Source organism: Aphelocoma coerulescens, chromosome 1, assembly GCF_041296385.1.
Source record: "Aphelocoma coerulescens isolate FSJ_1873_10779 chromosome 1, UR_Acoe_1.0, whole genome shotgun sequence".
NCBI lineage: Eukaryota > Metazoa > Chordata > Aves > Passeriformes > Corvidae > Aphelocoma > Aphelocoma coerulescens.
Window position 1 is genome coordinate 36,054,878 of NC_091013.1, and position 17,433 is coordinate 36,072,310.

The window sequence follows — 17,433 nt, forward strand, 5'->3', positions numbered from 1 at the left end:
AGTGACAGCAACTTGGTCAACTCCAACAAAAAAAGGTTTTATTGATAATTTCTTTTACTTACTGTGTCTTTTTTAAGAGAGAAGATCAATCACTATTGAGAGTCTTAAACTTTAAAAATCCCTAACTTTTGCTCCAAAAAACCCCAGAGAATAATTGAGGTTTTGATTAACTTACTTTAGTTTGACAGTTCAGAAGGAGACTGTGAGCGACATAGCTAAATACCTGGATCATAGTACTTCCAAACACAGGTGAGAAAAACTGCTATTTTCAGCATGATATTTACTGCCCAAAAGTTTCTACAAGGTGAACAGCTGACAGCTGGATCTAATTGAAGATCTGTCTCTGCATGCAATCCTGTCCATCAGAGAACGAGAAAATCCTGTGATAAATCTCCTTTAGTAAAAGAGGATGAATTAGCACCCTTTTGTTTCACAGACAACCAAATTATGCTAAGTATATGACTGCCTCCACTCACACTGAAATGGTTGTGGCTTCAGCTCAAGAAAAGCTGGAGATGGTAAGCTCGATGATAACCACACAAAGTGCTTGACTAGGTTTAAGACTCTGTGATATCACAATCTCACAGAAGAAAGCCCCTTGCTCCTGGCCCAGTCTGTGTTCATATTTCTCATTGTCTGGAAAAACAGCTTTGTCTGGAGAGAAAAAGTAACGATATTTTGGGTTTAGGAAAAAAATAATTATGAACTATTTAAACAAAATATTGTGTTGATGCAGCTTTGCTTTATACAGAGGCAGAGTTATGTCTCTTTCTCCCCAGGCTCCTCAGATTTTGCTGTACATAGAAGCAATTGAGTATAAATATTGTTCAGCACACAACCTCTTTTGGTTCTTCATTGGTCAGAAAAACTAAAACAGATACTCCAAACCTCAGTCTGCATCTGCAGACTTCTCTCCTTTTCCATGTTTAGTTCTCATCTTTGTTTTATAGGCCTGTGATCTTACTTAAGGAGTATTTTTAGCTTGTAAAATAGTTACCTGATTTAACTTTCCTCTATGAAGAGCAATTACAAACCACAAACATGTCATTCTAGATGAAATGCCTCTGAAGCCATTCAAGCTTGAATCAGTATCAGCAATGGTACAGTAAAACTATGGAAACAAAGATGAAAATTGGTTTCTTTCTCGCTTGCTTGCTTGCTTTCCTTCTCCTTTCATGCTCCTATCTTATGCCTTGCTCCCAGTTTCTCAGCTGTACAGCAAGTTTCTTGACATTTCATGGTGTCCCTCAGTACACTTTTCCTGGTTATTGTCAGGGAAGATCCAGTGGGGGGCTTGCTTTGCTATCCCATGCAGGTCCAGGGCTGGGATAATAAGGTGTTCCTTGGACAGAGAAGTTGAAAAGGTCAGTCAAGTCCAAGGTCAGCCTGAGAAGTTCAGTGAGCAAGTCAGGGTTAGCAGGGACAGAGCTGGAGATGGGCATTCCAAGAGCATCAGTGGGGCAGGGGATGATGGCCTGGGATGGGCTGAAATGGACTCCTGGGATATGGACAGAGAGGAGGAAGGCACTGGGGCAGGCTGGGCTGTTGCATGTTGCTGGTCTCAGATCTGTGAGAGGTTATAACCATTCCTTTTGAGTTTCCTCTTGCACCACATATAATTCTAACGATCTCCAATTTTTTATTTTGCCCAGAACAAGCAATCACGCAGGGGTCCCCCAACTCCCAAATTCTTTTCAAATATTTCAATTGTTAGTGTTTTCCTCTAAATACAGAGCTACACTTCCTCTTTACTTATTATAACTAATAGGAGGTTAACTAAGACAATCATTCTTCTAGAACTGCAAGTTTCAGGGTGATTAGAAAACAGTTTAGGTGAAAGGAAAAGAAAAAAAATGGAAACTAGTCATGTTCAGAGAGCAATAGATAAATGGTTGTTTAATTCATATTTCCACTAAATCTCTTTTGTTTTTCTGAGAGATCTCTTAGGTATCAAGCATATTCTCTAACAGTCATGATTCTAAAATATCCTTTCAGATTTTCTGGAAATAACTTCATCAGATGCTGCCCATATGTCAGTATCATCTCTAGCTTCTTGAAGTACTCCAGGCCAAAGTTTTTAGAGGATATTCACTAAATTTGTTGAACAGTTCCAAAGGTGAGGTATAATCTTGTTCTCAGCAATGGCTGATTATTGCTGAGGGTGCACTTTTCTGTTATTTCTGGTGTACTGTCAGAGGTCTGATGTGTAATATTGCTGGACTTTTCCAGCTAAAATAGGTTTGTTACGTCCTTGGTTTCTTGGCAAACAACAACTCGACATAGCACAGGATGGATTTGCAGCAATAACATTGAAATTAAATGTTTTACAATAGCAACTCCACACTAAAGCAAAATACCTTCTGCAAATCCACTATTGAATGCTAAGAAATTCAGGCTATAGGAAGAAACTAAAAAAACTTCAAAAGAAAGTTGGAACCTTTAAAAATACCTTATTTTATGGACAATGGCTGTGAATGAGGTATGGCCAAAAAATCCCATCACAAAGCCTCCAAAATGTAAATAAACCCAATCAGCAGTTCAAATTTGCCTTTTCCTTTCCAAAACCTTAGACTATTCCTCTTAAAACACAAGAATTCTGCACTTAGATTTTGACCAAACTCATGTTTTGTTTATTAAAATGTCATCTGTTTTGGTGGTTTTGAAGCTAGAACTGCTGCTCTGCTTTTCTTCTGTAAGAAATGTACTACCCCGAAGTAATCTCTTTTAATGAAATGAGATTTCACTATGGAACAAGGAATAGTATTACCAAAGAGTTGGATTTAAGCAGTCTAGGATTAAGGTTTTGAGATATTACATTGTTCTGAATGAAAACATTGATGCTTTTGAGTATATTCTCAGCTGGTGCTGTTTCTCAGTGTAGTCACTCTGATTCATGCCATGCAAGGATTGACTTGCATTCTTTGTTCATTTGTACTTAAGTTGTTTTCTTTTGTATCATTCATTAAAAAAATGATTTAAAACCTGGAAGAAAAGTGTATCTATAAATAAGAAAGCTTGCAGATAACACCTTGCCTAATTTTGTACATATGCACACTCACATACTGAAGCTGTTGATGATAATAGATGCAAGGTCTAGTGCTCAGAAACCTGCTTTCAAATTTCAAAGCCATCTAGCCTTGGGTTAGGTGGTTCTGGATGAGAGAATATAACAAGCCAGAGTGATTGTGATGAGTATTCTCTACAGCTTAATACACAGCTGATCACTTATAAATATTCTACCAAAGTATGTTATTAGATTTAAATTTCTTTATCCCTTTTTCTTTTGGTTTCTATTAGAAATACCTGAGGCTTTTGGAGGTGTCATTTTGCATAATGAAAGAGGGCTAACAGGAATGCAAATTTCCAGCAAATATTTTTCTGCCTTTTAGAGGTAAATTCTCATAAACTTTTCCCAAATAAAATTCTACTCCTTTCGAAGTTTGGCTGTATATTTCTATATGCTTGCCCCCACTTAATTTTGAATGTCAAATTCAATCTTGATCCAGATAATTTAATTTAAATTTTAAAAAAGGTGAATTAAAATAGCAAGCTGAAGTGGTTGAAAGTACTTGCAGACAAATGGAAATAAAGAATATAGAATCTTCATATTTCACATTACTCATCCTAGAACATCAAACTGGAGAGTTTATTCAAAGTTCTTACTGCTGAAAAGGGTCTAGTTATAAAAAAAATTAATTGTTTCTTTTTGACATAGTACAAACACAGTGCAATTGAACACAAGAACTACATTTCTTGGGTAAATAATGGGGAAAATCATAATATAAAAGTCCAGTTTTTCCTTGGCAAGTATGCATGCTTAAAATCTTTGTGACACCAGCTCATTACGCAACAGTACCTTTGGAAACTGGAGAAGTGCTTCCGCTTAAGTGCTTCTTTAATGTTTACAAAACTAATTTGAGAAGATGTGCAGTCATCTTCCCATGACTCAGTTATCATTAAAAGAAACTGAAAACATTAAGTAAAAGGAAAAGATAGGTAAGACATACATAAGAGTAAATAATCTCTTTCAAACCCTCTCTTAATCAGGAAAAGATGTTTCATGAACATTTCAGAGATTTCAGTGTTACCGATGCTGACTCAACCCCCAAGTCCACATCCTTGCTTCTTGAACACAGATGCAAATGATTACTTTAGTTTTAGTGCTATGCACTGATTATCTTTAATGTCAGGAATATGAAGATAATTGCAGAGAGGGATCCATTTACACATTATTCTCCTTTTATTTGCATAAATAAAATAACTTTTATCTTTCAATTTTTGGCATGTCTGTCTTCATTCTTGCACTTTTTGATGAGTCCTTTTTCCAGCTCTCCCTTGTCTCTTGGCAAACTTATATTGCCTTTCTTCAGCTGATTTTCTTGCACTATTTCTGGAGCATTTCTACATTTTCCCACTGCTTTAAATGCAAACTCTAGCTAGTTTAATGTTTTTATCTTGGTATTCTAAGCTGGTTGCACATCTGAGGACTAGCAAGTGCCTTTGTCTCTCAGGACTTCTTATTACAGCAGAATTTAAATGGAGGTATAGAACATTGTACTAAAACTGCCTGAAGATAAATGCTAGGTCAGTCATTCCCCAAGTGGTTTTAACTAAAGTATTCAATTAAAAAAAATACTTTTTAAAACCAATATTTCATATCATTAATTTACAGTGCTACCTCATTATTTTTACTATTAGCTTTCCTTATCAATACATACTTTTCCACTACTCTGTTTTAGTCATATTTGAATTTGATTGTCTTCAACTCTGGCTCCATTTCCTGTAGCATTAGATCTGCTTTCTGCATTTTGTAGATCCTGTCCTTCATTCTCCTGCAACCTACATTCAGTGAGAGATGATAACTCAGCAAATTAAAGAATAAATAGCAACAGAAAGCTAATTTATGAAATTAAAATACAGTAAGCTGAATGTTACCAAAAACATACAAAAATTGATCCAATTTTTTCTGAACACATGCACATTACTCTGTGGCTTGTCAAACCTGATAACCTCCTGTTCCGATTTCCGTGCAATAGAAAACCAGAACCATCAGGTTTTTGACAACTGTCACCTGCACTGTAGACACAGGTGTGCATCTCAGCCCCTAAATTCAATTGCATCCCCTATCTGTGACTCTTGTGTGCTGGTCTAGAGCTGGGCAACCACTGCTTTCCTTCCTCAAGAGGCATATGTGAAATCTGTGTTTGGAGGGCAACATGGAATTCCAGTGGGTATAGTAGGCATAGAAGGAGTTTGTGAACTTTGGCCTCCACATACAAGCATTTATGTTAAAAGCTCTCTTTTTTACTATATGGAATAGTTTGCCTTCAATATGTGGTGGAAAATGATATTTATTCCTTTTTATCTTAAATTCAGTTTCAAGTCATTTACAACTGATTACAAACAAGGAAAGCTATTTTACCTATTGTCCTTTCATTAGGAAAAAATGAACTTTTTAACCAGATTTATGTAAGAAAACTTTCAATAATCCTGTCTACTGATATTAGATTACTGTGTGTGAGACTGTTTCCCTTAGTCATATGAATCAAATCTTTTTCCCACAGACATCAAGAAAACTTTTCATTGATGTTTTTACTTACTAGTTTCGATATAGGCTCCTTTCTCTTTAATAAGGTGAGCTATTAGGATGTTGCTTTTTCCTTTCTCATTTCTAATATGTGTTTTCCTGATTAGAAAATAACAATATAATTTAATATAATTTTAATTATTACTAATTTCATATTTGTGTCAAAGTAATTTTTGAAATGCCTTTTTTTAGTAATTTCTGTGAAATTACTGCTATAAACTCATATTCCTTGTTGTTTTAAGTAGCTATAAACTCTGAGGCTGATATTCTTGTATAGCATTTGACTATGCTGTTAGGAAACATCAGTGTCTGTTTTCATTCTGACAGTGGTTGAAAGAACTTGCTTCCCACTTTCTGTGTGTTTAGACATGCTGATAAATATTTGTCAACAATTATGTGCATTGCACTAACTCAGGAACAGAAGGAAAACTTTTCAAACAAAATTGCTGTGCTTTCCATCCAGTACATGAGCGTCTTCTCTTCCACAGAAACATCCACTAACATGTCATTGTCAGTATCTCATCCTCCCTCAACAGTCAAAACATGCTTTGGAAATAAGTGCCACCTACCCATAACATACTCCAGTGTAACATGCAAACAGACACACACATCTTTGTACTCCTCCCATGCTGGGTGATTCCATCTGAAATATAGGTAGCTAGCTCCCTTTTCCTTGCAATTTCATAGTGTGTTGCTGTGAAAACAAAATCAATTTTAGTGTCGGGGGATATTTTTGAGTTGTTTTTTTTCCTTATGTTTTTCCTACCCTGAGTCTGCTGCTAGATTCTTCAGTTGCCATGGTGAGCAGGGGTGTAGGCAGTTCTTATATCAGGGAAAAAAAAAAATCATGAAATGAATGCCAATGTGAGGGGAAACTGGCAATACTTGTTTTATAACCCACTCTGGTTCATAAATAAAGAGCTTTCCACCTCAGGCTTTCATGGGGCAACACAGGAAAAGGTCATAAAATTAGGCATTCATCTTGAAATAAATTCCTAGCTTTTTTTTTTTTTTTTTTTGCAATCAAAAAGACCATGCGGAAGAGAATAGTACGGTGATTTAAGAGGGACACTAGGAAGTGTCTTGCATCCTACTCTGGCTCTAGTGCTGCCAGTCATTACTGGACAACGTAGGTGAAAGACTGGCACAGCATTCAGGAGCAGTGGCCTCTTTGGCAATCCAGCTTCTGGTCTCCTTTGTTGAGAAGCTCAGTCAACAGTAATTTTATTAGAAAAACACTAATTCGATGCATCAGTGTGTACTAGAGCCTCACAAATACTAGAACCTCATAAATAGAGTTAACTAGAAAACATGCAAAATTTTAGACACACACTTTTTCATTTTAAAATTTCTGTTTATTATAGAATTATAGAATTATAGAATCATAGAATGGCCTGGGTCAGAAGGAATCTTAAAGATAATCTAGTTCTAAGACCCCTGATTATGTGGTCAGGGACACCTTTCACTACATCTGGTTGCTCATAACCTCATCCAATCTGCCCTTAAACACTTCCAGGGATGCAACATCCTCAGCTTTTCTGGACAACCTGTTCCAGTGCCTCATCACTCTCACTCAAGTAAAGATTTTCTTCCTAATATCTAACCTAAACCTACTGTCTTTCAGTTTGAAGCCATTTTCTTTGTTCTCTCACTACACGTCCTTGTAAATAGTCTCTCTCCATCTTTCTTGTAGGCTCCCTGAAAGTACTGGAAAGCCACAAATAGGTCATCCTGAAGACTTCTCAAGGATGAAAAATCCCAATTCTCTTGGCTTTTCCTCACAGAAGATGTACTCCATACCCCTAATAGCCTTTTGGTGGCCCTACTCTGGATTTGGTCCTACAAGTCAATGTACTTTCTGTGCTGGGGATCCCACAGCTGGATGCAGTACTTATGATCCTTCAAAATATAACAAGTTTCCATGAATGACATAAATCTCTACATATCTGTGTGAAATATTGTTTTCTTTTCTATGCTCTTCTTTCCATCATGAATTTATTTCCTCTACCTTTTCTTAATTTTGTTTTTATTTTCTAATTTTTTAAAAGACAGATGAGGAAGTAGAAAACCACTAAAGAAAATACTAATTTCCTTGAAGAAAGCATGATTTGGGAACAGTTTTTCTTCCCCTCTTGCAGTCTTCTCTCTAGGAATACAGTACCTGAAAAAAAGTAGATGTTGGCTTTTAAATAGTGAATGTGCTACACAGCTTATTTATAGATGGAAGGGTTATTCTGAGGCATAATTAACATCTATAAGGTATCTTGACATCTTGTGCTATACAAATGCCTAGCATTACTGTTATTGACTTGGAGTCCCTTAAGAGCTTTAAGAAACTAGTCAATCTCTTAGGTTTAATTAAGACATGGTGATCCTGTAGATTAGTGATATTAAATCAATATCTCATTGGAGGAACAGCAGTATGTTCCCTCCCTACATATTAGTTATGTGCTTAATAGAGGAAATGTACTCTCTTACTTTAGAGCTAGATGAAATTTTGCTGTTATGGAAGCTTGTGAAAAGAGAATTTTAAGTTCTGCTCCTGAAAAATATGCATAATGAAGTTTTTTTCTGCAGTAGGAAATTCCAAGTCTTCACTTAAGACCTGCTGATAAATTATCCGTAACAGTCAAAAAAGTGATTTACAGTATGTTTCCAATGGGAATTGCTTTATATTTATATAGGGTAAAATTAATTTTTAGGGGCATGGAGTACATCTTCTGTGAGGAAACGCCAAGAGAATTGGGAATTTTCATCCTTGAGAAGTCTTCAGGAATTAATTTTTAAATTTTCTGTAAATAGGAAGTATTTTACTAGAAATAAATACTTTTACTTGTTCAGCTTTAAGCTTCTTGATAGCTAAAAGTATGAGACTTTTTCAAGGAAATAAAATAAATTGGTTTGCTTTTTGTATGTTTATGTGTGAGATTAAAGGACAGCAAAGCACTGCAGTTCCTAGCCAAGCCTAACCTAGGACTTGCACAGTCTTAAGGTAAGGAATGTTTATATCTTCTTGCCAGGGACAGGGAAATGAGCCACAGAAAGCCATGAAGACACCTTCTGCATGCAAAACTTCTTTAAATCTGAGGCTGAGACATAACATTTGTTCATTGCAGTTATCCCAATAAATCTCTTTATAACCTAATATTGTAGGAAAAATGCTCTAGGCAACGTCTAGGTGGTCTGAAAAGAAATACTTTACTCTTTCCTAGGTTTTAAAATAAATTTCCTAGCAGTTCCTTTCATATGCTTAGAGATGAGACAAGTTCACTTGACAGATATATCCTATCACAGCTAAACTGAACCATTCAGCTGCTAAACACTAAGAATATTCCAATTTATTTGCTAATAATGATTACATCCTGAAGGCTTTAAAATAAAAACATTTTAAAAATTAAACCAAAGAACCTCTTACTAATTGGAATAATATCTACACTTAAAGAGGGCTGCAGCACCTCTCCTATGAGGACAGGCTGAGAGAGTTGAGGTTGTTTAGCCTGGAGAAAAGAAAGCTCTGGTAATACCTGAAAGCAGCTTTCCAGTAGCTAAGGGGTGCTGACAAGAGAGCTGAGTAGGGACTTTGTACAAGAGCATGTAGAGCTAAGACAAGGGAAAATGGCTTTAATTGGAGAGAGAGTAGGTTTAAGCTAGATATTAGGAAGAAATTCTTCATATGAACATGCTGAAGCACTGGAACAGGTTGTCCAGAGAAGTTGTGGATTCCCCATCCCTGGAGGTGTTCAAGGCCAGGATGGATGAGACTCTGAGAAACCTGGTCTAGTAAGAGGTGTCCCCGCCCATGACAGGGAGGCTGGAAGTAGGTGGTCTTTAATGGCCCTTCCAACCCAAACCATTCTATATTTCCATGAAAAACAAATCTTGATTTTTTTTACCCATAAAGAATAAGTTACACAAGCAAGGTAAGTTTGTTTCATACATATTTTGTCATTACGATCTTGACAGTATTAATCTCTTTTTGCTTGAAAAAGAAGTCTAAGGAATCATAATCTTCCAGGAAATCTCATAGAATGTTGCCTGAAGAAATGATTGCTCTTACCCTATTGCTTTAAACAGCAATTCTTTGGGGTGGTATAAAAGGCATGCAAGTTTGGTTCAGCAAGCAACAGGTTAAAGTTAATCCAGGTGTTTCAGATAATTCTCTTGTATTCTTTTAATTAGAGTAATTGGTACTTGCATTGCACAGAAAAGATGACTAGTTATAGTATACTCACTGCAGAGCACAGCAAATGTTGAAGTCAAATTATGTGGCTCTGGGTATTTTTAGAGATAAACAGTGATTCACTGTGTCACAGTCCTCATGACCCACCTTTATTTCACTTGTGCAGCTGCCCATGATCTATGCATGCCTGATAAAGAATGAAAAGGTACACAAATATAAGTACTAATTAAAAAGTCAAATAAAAATGTGGTAAGGAATGAAAATATAAAATATTCATGCTGTTGTGAATAAGGCTGGATACAGTTCAGGTATGGATATGGAGCCCCTGGAGCAGTCTACTTTCCTCTCTGTCTTTGTCCCAGAATACCTGACTTTTTGGGTTGTACTGGTATGGGGGTGGAAAGCACAGCCAGCACCCCTCTAAATCCCTCTCTTTGGCATAAAAAATGCCCATGATTGAAAGGGAGAAAACACTGTTACAGAAGCTTCAGTGACAAATAGGCTTTGTGGATTGAGATTTTAGATGAAGTGAAGACATAACCATATGTGGAAAATGGCTGGGGAGAAGTTCTATTCACATTCTAACAGGCTATAACATGGGAAATTATAGGCTGAAATACAACTTCTAATCTCTGGATGGAATACGGTTGGCATGCTCCACAATGATTCCCCAGACAACAGTAAGTACCTGCTAAGGGGGACAGAATAGAGGGTGGAGCAGAGTGGACACACCCCAGCCAGGCTCTGTTGCAATTTTTGCAGGGAGGAGAACTGGGTGGTACTTTGCACCTAAGAACCCACATAGCACCTGACACTGAAGGGAAATAGATGTTAGGCTGCTGAGCCAACAACTTTGGCAAAATCATTTTCCTCAGATGAGCTTGGTTCATTATAATCTAATTGTAATATTAACATACATCTCCATCCCAAAATTAGCCGCCTCCGAGGTACCGCTGTTTGCTTTTTTCTATGTGTTTGCACCCTTGGCAGCCCTGAGCTATTTTACACTCAACTGATTTGAAAGCTCCATTGAAATTCACCTGATCTCACCTAGTGTCCCTGTTTGACACAAATTCGGAGGAACATCTAAAATGAATGTCCTCTGACAGAAGGCAGGTTTCAGCTGCCCCTCCCCCACCAGGTTCAAGAAAAAATTTTTCTTGGAGGAAAATGAAAGGAAAAAAAAACCCTATTTATTTAACAGACACAATGCACAATGGGAAAAGAATAATGCTAAATAATAAAACCTCTTGCTGTGGAGAGAACCTGGTAAATTCTCAGAGTCCTTTCTTTGGGTGTGGTCTCTCTTTCTCTCCTCTTCGAAGTGGGCCCCCTCCGGGCCTTGGTGGAAAGCTCTCCCAGTAAGTTCTGGTGTTCTGAACAGTTCCAGAAGAGAAGGGGAAGAAGCCGAAATCCCAGGGGAAAAAAAAGATTAACTTTCCATCTCTCTCTGGAGAAAGAGAGCCAAAAGCTGGCTGAAAAGCAGCAAAGGGTGCTTCCTCCGCTCTTGCTACTGCAGAAGCACGCAGAGGAGTAGTGTGACCTTGGAGCACAAACTGTTTTGAAAACTTCGTCTGGCTTTTTTCTTTCTCTCACACCCAGTTTTAAAGGCACAGAAAGGCACAGGATTCATGTCTGGCATAGAGCAATAGGTGATCCACATCATAAAGTTGCCCCAAGACACCTAGAAATACTGAATCCATTGGCATTGTCAAAACATGACAGGAGGTTAAGCCTTGTCTAAAATACAAGAGGAAATATTCCAGCATACTCTTGCCTAGGGTAGAGTAGCTCTGTAAGAGACCCCACCTAGGAACTGTATGTGCCTGTTCTTATGGAATGGCTCATTCAAAACCGCATCTTTACATGATAGGAGCCAAAATACTCTGAGGTAAGGCTTTTTTTTTTTTTTTTTTTTTTTTTTTTTTAACTGTTTAAAAATAAATAACTAAATATACAGTGATCCACAAAAGGTAGTGTGACTGTTCTTTGGTAATTGAGATACCAATCTGGTATATTTAACAAGTAAGGTTTGAAGCCCTATTCTTGGCATGAGTTGTTCATGTAACTCTAGGAGAGGATTCAAGGGGCTAGGAATTTCAAATTCTGTACCATCAAGGATCAAAATATGGGACTTTAGAGGGACAGGGAGCCTCCAACAAGAAAACTTAGGCAGCTCACAGTTCTGGTAGCTGACTTCCATGGATCTCACCCTTCAGTGCCTAATTCTTATGGTGTACTTGGGGAAGGTAGCTACATAAATTAGATTTTAAGTTGCACCAGATGGGTTCTGAATTATTGACATGAAGTATCTCATTTGGACTCAATTCAGAAAAGCTGGTTGTTGTTATGCCCTATTCCCCTTTAATGGGCACTAGTTAGTTCATTGAATCCATATTTCAACACAGTGTGCCATAAAAATAAACCCACATGAACTTTCATAGCAGTGTCTAGGAGGTGCAAATGGTACTCTGAAGAAGAATCTGATTTTAGAGGCTTTTGGCATGCCTCCTCATTAAGCATTTAAGACAGGAGAAATCTTGCATAACAGAGAATCTTAGAATAGGTCAACCATTTTTATTTCTTCTCAGTTAGAGATGAGCTTACACTGAAACTGTACCAAAATGTCATAATTTGGGCCAGTCTCTACAGCTTAAGTAGGGACAATCCATGTGTCAAATCAGTTTAGGCTTGCTGCAAGCAAGATCGACAGTAATCAGTAAAAAACAGAAGAGATAGTTTCTGTCCTAGCTTAAGATGAATTCTGCAATTTTGATTTTATTACCAAAGCAAACCCATGAGCACTCAAATGTCAGTTACTACTTATATGACATTGGAGAAGAGATTTTGTATTGGATGGCAAGGTTTTGGTAACAGGAGAGGGGCTACAGGGGCAGCTTCTGCAGAAGCTTCTAGAAGCTTCCCCAATGGCTGAGAAAGCCAATGCCAGCTGGCGCCAAGATGGATCTACCACTGGCCAAGGCGGAGCCCATCAGCAACAGCGCCTATGGGATAACAGATTTCAGAAGTGGCAAAAAAACCCTTTGCAGTTGCAGCTGGAGAGAGGAGCAAGAATATGTGAGAAACAGCCCTGCAGACACCAAGTCAGTGAAGAAGGAGGTGGAGGAGGTGCTCCAGGCATTGCAGCAGAGATCCCCCTGCAATCTTCCCCCTGAGGAAGTAGAGGGGCAGAGGTGATGTGTGACAAACTGACCACAGCCCCAACAGGAAATACTGTATTTTGGCAGCCCAATAAAATTTTAGGATTCTAAGTGCAATACACAAAAGTGAAGCATGAAAAATCAATACAATTTGTGTCATAAGATTTTACAAATGTCATCAGTTTTTAATGTATATAAAAGATAACACTTTTAGCTGTACATTGCCCTCTAGTACTGTGCTGTATAGATTTAGATTTTCTAAGAGGCCTAGATATTCACTTGAGGTGTCTGCTCCAAGTATTAATCCATCCTGACCTGACCTAGCTTAGAAGATCTGATGGGATCCTAGTATAAGGCAGTATGTCTAAAGGCAGGTTTTCTTTAAAATATTAAAATTAAAAAAAAAAAAAAATCACTGTGGTTCTGCCATGTAAAAAAAATCTATCAATAGATTAAAGAAAATATAAAATAAAAATGAAGATAAAAGAAATAAAAAACATAATAAATAAGGATACTTTTAAGATAAAACAAAAATAAGAATCCTACAGTCCTTTGAAACGAAGTGAATTATCTACGTTTCTGAGGGGTGACCACAAAGGATGGGAGTAGTAAAAGGAAATTGAAGGTTTCCTCATAAAATAGTCTCCACAATAACTCATGACTAGAAGCCACATTTTGTGTGTCTACTCTGAACCTGTATGGAAATTTAACTTTATTAGGAACATTTATGCAATAGGAAATGTCAATAAATTAAAATACAATATTTAAATTTATACATCCCAGGATTTATGGAAGTGGTCTAAGAAGACAAGTCATTTATTCATTTAGTATGTACTGCTAGACAAAGACAATTAGATTCTTTAATCACTTAGGTATTTGTAAATGCTACAAGGCAGCTCTCCTAAGCTTAGGTACCTGAAGATTTCTGCATACACCCTGGTGTTGTGCATGTGTATTTTAGTTTTTTTTTATTAATTTCTTTTACCAAATTATTTGAACTGCAGCAAGACTCTCAGAAATTGTCTCATTATTTCTGATGGGGCAAGCAAGTACGGGAAGAAGTTTCATAAAGTAAGAAACATCAACTCTATTTTTGAATAGAATTGAATGGAATAGAAATAGAATGGAATAGGAATAGGAATAGAATAGAATAGAATAAAATAGAATAGAATAGAATAGAATAGAATAGAATAGAATAGAATAGAATAGAATAGAATAGAATAGAATATGTTCTTTAAGATTCATATAAGACAGAAGGACTTAGCTGGCTTTTTTAGAAATTATCATACAAAGTCTCCACTGGCAAGAGATAATATGTGCAAAACTCAAGCATAAAGAATCAGGCTGAGACAACAGAGCCAACTGTGATCTTATTCTTAAAAAAAAAAAAATATTTCATGAAATGTTTGGTGTTGGGGGAGTGTAATATGGTATGTTCAAAATCACGTATCTTATTAGCTGTAGAAATCTGTCCAAGAAACTGATTTAATCAGACCAAACACATATGATGGCTGATTTTTCTTCTTTTTTCCTCTACTTTATAATCCATCAAAGAGAGGCATTCTCTTCATTCATTTATTGTTAGTAAATGCTTCTATAACTGAATGTTCAATTAGATAAGAGAAGCTTAGAGCAGGACATCAACTCTTTGCACTTGACAAAGTACACATCATATTTTCTCCAGAGAGAAAATTTTTGATTCTTAGTCTTATCTTTTAGAGTATAAGTGATGTAGGACCTTAGATTTCCTAGAATTACAGAGGAGAAGGAGATGAAATCTTGACACATAAATGTGCTGCCATTTTAGCTGGTTGGCAACTGCAGGATGCATGACAATGTGCAACAGATGTTAGAGTATTAGTCACCATGTTTTACTTTCTGTGGTGAAGTATTTAGGAGTTATTCGAAAGATAAGCCTTGACAGCTCATGTAAGTATTTTCATTGTGCTGAAGCTGGAGAAATAATGGGACCAAGCTGCTCCAAAGAAAAGTGAATTTTCAGAGTTTGTGTGAGGTCTGCTGTTGGAAAAAAAAAAAAGAAAAAATGCCTAGCAGCTCCTTGTAGGTCATTATTTAAAGGCTGCTTGGATAATAACCAGGACTAAAATGGTTAAGTCTGGGTCCATGAGTAATGGGCTTTCCTCTGAGGGGGGCATTAGGCTTATCACAACTGCTGACTAGCAGCTAGTGACTCTTGAATTAAGAGACATTTTCTTGGTGAAGATTAAACTGGAAGTCTCAAGCCTGCGAAGAGGTGTCCCGTTGAAAATGTCAAGCCTAGAAGACTTTTAGGATTCAGGAAATTACTTATTTCTTCTGGGATTTGAAACCACATTTTGGCTTCTTACTAGAGATAGGAAATAACTATATATAACTTTTTTCCACTGAGTCAAGTTCATAAATCTTAATATTAGAAAAAAAGGTTATTCTCAAATTCTTATTGAAATGATTCATTGCACTGTTTTGATTAGTATTATTCTTCTTCTACTGTGTTTCTATCACATATTTTAACAATATTCTTTTCTGTATAGGTGCAAATAAAGCCATAAGGGACTTTCAAAACCACTAAGGCCAGTTCAACATATTGTATGATATCACAGACAAGGTACAAGTCTTCAAAAATCCCCTCTGTGACCTATCACTCCAACAAACAAGGCCACTGGCTCCTGTCAAAAGAAATTTATATTGAAGAGCATTCCTCTATGAACATTAGCCTGGATTTACAGAGAGCCAGTGTTGAATCATTGCAAATATGTTCTGAATTCTCATTTCCCAGGGGAATAGTTTTGGAATATGAAATTCAACTTTTTCTCTTGCCTCATAATTTTTTTTTCCCCAATGAATTCCAATTGGATGGACACTTCCCCAAAAAAAGCATTCAACCTAGCCACTCAGAAATACAGGCAGGATCATAACATACAGGCACTAGAGGCTGAGCAGTTATGTGATGACAGGAGGGAGAAAGTTCTATATCTTGCCATAAAAAGAAACACTGATCCTATGGAGACTTATGACTGTTCAATATGCAGTCATTATTTCCCTGCCCATGGGTTGAATAGTGGATTGTACATTACTGACAAGTGGGTTTTCAGCCTTCCAGACACCTCAAATCATGCTTATTTATACTGTAAGTTGAAAAGTGAAGGTCTATCAGTAAGATAAGCATTTGCATGAGTTGTTTCAGATCTCCAAACTTTATTTTGCCTTCAAATCCATTTTAATAATGGTTAAATAATCGAAGAAAAAAGAAATTCCTCTGTATTACTCAGATCCCAGAGTTAGGACTGATTGTTACAAAAGACACAGCTCAATGTTAGGCAGCTGTATTGTTGGTTCTCTCATACCATCCTCTGCTTCTAATTGATTTTACTTTAAAGCAACTTTTGATAGCACCAGAGCACTTAAACTGAATTTTAACATATGATACAGAAATTTTATGAGGGGATTTCAAGAACTTTAAAGGCTTGCATCTTATCAATACTTTAATAATATATGATTTTGCTGGCATTTTATTTGATGTTGATTCACTAGGAATAAAACTGAAAATTTCAGCTGAGTTTTGAGGAAAAAACCCCACCATGCCATATTTTTACTAAATACCATTTTACTTTATATCTGTCATATCTTGTCAGACTGTCTTATTCTTCCTATCTTTCCAAGCCTAGTTTCTACATGCATTAAGCAGAATAATGTACTCTGTCTGAAGACACAATACCAGAAATCTGGAATTCACTGGAGACAGGTAACTGCAGAAGAAAAAGGGACTTGGACCTGAAAACCTGTAGTTATTGCCACCCCACCTAAAGACAAGATTTATAGATTTTATAGCATAAAAGTTCCATGCCTATTTAAATACTAATTCTGAAATTTAATTAGAAAATGAAACTAGGACTCATAATCTACTGAGATATTCTGGAAACTTTACTCATAAAAAAAATTGGTCTGACTCACAGTGAAAACTTAAGAGGGATCTGCAGGCATAATCAGTTTGGTCACAGAAATATTTGATTCGCCAACTCCCAAGATTAAGGTAAAAATACATCAGGCTATCTATAATTTTGATATTTTTAAGATATTAAAACCTGTATGTTAAATGTAGTGCTGTTAGTAAGAATTACAAGTCAGATATCTTACAGATTGAGAAAATAAACTTGCAGGAATTAAGAACTTGTGTTTTGTAAAGTAAGGCCATTTTAAACAAATGAAAATACGCAAGGTAATTTAATTTTCAAATTTAATTCTGTACTGTATTACCCTTCATATCCTTTTGTAAAGATATTCACATTGACCCTTTTGATTTTTATATAGATTTTCATATCTGAAAATGTTTCATATTAATGAAAAAAACCCAAACCACAAATAAAGCAATGCACACCATTTAAAAACCAGCATCGTGTTGTGCAGTGGAATTAATATCCTGCTTATTGCTTTTTTAAATTATTATCTTTGGACACAAGTTTCTTTTAAAATTGCACACAGGACAAAATAAACACACAAAAATTCCC

General features: G+C 36.4%; 1 long non-coding RNA gene across 1 annotated transcript; it reads left to right on the forward strand.

Moving 5' to 3' along the window:
- Positions 1–432: 432 nt before the first annotated feature.
- On the forward strand, positions 433–16,668 carry LOC138118369 (uncharacterized). The gene is made up of 3 exons (XR_011155106.1): positions 433–518; positions 15,460–15,533; positions 16,589–16,668. It is a non-coding gene; the product is annotated as an uncharacterized lncRNA (long non-coding RNA).
- The last annotated feature ends 765 nt before the right edge of the window (positions 16,669–17,433 follow it).